This window comes from Octopus bimaculoides, chromosome 19 (assembly GCF_001194135.2).
Source record: "Octopus bimaculoides isolate UCB-OBI-ISO-001 chromosome 19, ASM119413v2, whole genome shotgun sequence".
Lineage (NCBI taxonomy): Eukaryota > Metazoa > Mollusca > Cephalopoda > Octopoda > Octopodidae > Octopus > Octopus bimaculoides.
This window is the reverse complement of record NC_068999.1, coordinates 6,605,808-6,608,023: the sequence shown is the minus strand read 5'-3', so window position 1 is coordinate 6,608,023 and position 2,216 is coordinate 6,605,808. Positions and strand designations below refer to the sequence as shown.

Here is a 2,216-nt window from a genome sequence, read left to right as displayed (position 1 = left end):
ATATATATATATATATATATATATAAAATGTGTATATTTATATTTTAGAAAAGTTTTTTATTACGGTCACAATATGTAACAAAATGGTTTTCGTAAATTAAAATTAATTCATGTAAAATATCATTTTACGAAATTATTCATATATTTTTATATAATTAATCGTTTTTAATTCACACACAAAGTCGCAGACACACACAGACACACATACAGATACACACACACACACACGCGCGCACACACAAGACAAGCAAAAAAGCTTATTTCAAAATCTGTCTGTGAGATGATAGCAGTAGTTGTACAAGTGAGTAATGTGCGTAGCCACTTCAACATGTCTGTCCCGTTCGAACGGACTTTACTGCGATGTTTTTAACCCCAAGAGGACATGTCCTGTAGCTCGTTAGTGATGCCCAGTTGCATCCGATATGTTGCGAGTATGGGAACGAAGGCCTACTACCTTCTAGCAGCGGTTCCAGCATACTGTTTCCACACTGGTTTCGGCGTGAGGTGGAGGTTGTCATGGATAGATCTGTTCGCACATGTCTGCGCGTTATCGATCAGCTTATCGACGGCAAGCACTAACCTTTTGGTTAATAACTTGGCCAAAATCTTATAATCTGCATTTAGCAGAGTTATGGTGCTAAAATTATCTCATTTGTCCCCCTCGTTCGGATCCTTTGTCAGCAGCACCACCGCACCACGGCTCACAGCATTGGCTATTCTTCGGTTCTATTGCCATTTGTGGTGGACACACGCCGAGAGATCACCGAACAGGTCTAGCATATCAAAATAAAGCTCGAAGGGCGGACTATCCAGCCCCAGAGACTACTCCTTTGTTCAGCTCGTTGTTGCGTCCCATATGTCTTAGGTTGTTATCGGTATTTCGCAGAACTCCGCTTCCCTGGCCGAAAGGCGCAGCATGTCATCGAGCTAGGAGATGAAGTTCACTTCCATCACCGACACATCACACACTCCGAACCATCTGCTTGGAATTCCGTACCATCTGCTTGGAATCGTGTAGCATACGCTTGTCCCGAATTGTGGCTTTGTTGCCACGTTGCACCTCTGTCATCCGGGCCCATCGAACAGCTTTCGTCCCTTCATGTCTTAGAGCACGTACCCTAGCTTTGACAACGCAACCTTTGTGTTTGGCATTGAAGAATTGATCAAGAGCCAATCTCGCCGCCAGCACGTCAGTCACGATGCCCCTCCTAAGCGTCTCCTCTAGCTTCCTAATTAGCTCTCCCTCAATCCTATATTACTCTAAGGCTATTTCCTTACTACTGCCTCTACTCTAATAGCCATTTTCAGGGCTAACCTCCAACGGATGTTGATTGCGCCCGTCAACTTCCGATGGACTAACTCGCTAACCTACTCAATCTTTATGATTTTTTTTGTGGGGCTTGGACCAATTCTTTTGCTTATTCATCAAGGGCCAGCAGAGAAATTTCTTTTTTAAAGTTGGTTACGTCGATATTTTTTTTAAATTCGTGGAATTATTTTGGTCGGTGTTCTTCACATTTTTTTAAAGTTTGAGGTTGTTTTGATGATTTCTGTTTTGCAGGTGTCAGTAGTGGTCGCCGTAGTGGTGTTGCTCTTATTATTTCTACTCTCTTCTCTCTCTCTCTCTCTCTCTCTCTCTCTCTCTCTCTCTCTCTCTCCCTCTCTCTCTCTCTCTTGCTCGCTTTTCCGTCTTCGCATTCCCGCTGTTGCTGCTACTGATTTCATATGCTTCGCGAGATCTCACATTGCTTCGGCTGTTGTTGTTGAGGCTGAGAGTGAGTGATATGAGGGAGAGGTGGAATCTTATTATGTGGGAGGGCTGGTGGAAGGAAAGGCTTTCCCCCCTCAACGCTTCCATGATGGTCGCTGATGCGGATGGTAATGGTGATGATGATGACGACGCCGTCTTGTGTGTTTGTGTTTTCTGAGTGCAACAGATAATTAAATGAATAAATACTGTCCCTTTCGGGCCAGAAGCAATCACCGAGCACCTTCCAAAAGGTTCCTAATGTTCTTATTGTCAGTTTATAAAGAAAATTGATAACATATACTTGTAAAGACAAAGTGAGAAACACAGTTTAAAGTATAATTTACAAACAATGTTCAAAAGAACGTCTTACGTATTCCGCAGCGAATAATAATAATAATAATAATAATAATAATAATAATAATAATAATAATAATAATAATAATAATAATAATAATAATAATAATAA

The 2,216-nt window shown here is 41.4% G+C and overlaps 2 long non-coding RNA genes across 2 annotated transcripts in view; one reads left to right on the top strand and one right to left on the bottom strand.

Annotated features, from left to right (window-relative positions):
* LOC128250065 (uncharacterized) overlaps positions 1 to 2,216 on the top strand; it is a 49,989-nt gene that overhangs the window by 39,245 nt on the left and 8,528 nt on the right. The window lies entirely within an intron of this gene.
* The window catches only part of LOC106878485 (uncharacterized), a 6,270-nt gene that overhangs the window by 2,418 nt on the left and 1,636 nt on the right, over positions 1 to 2,216 (bottom strand). The gene's annotated exons all lie outside the window — the stretch shown is intronic.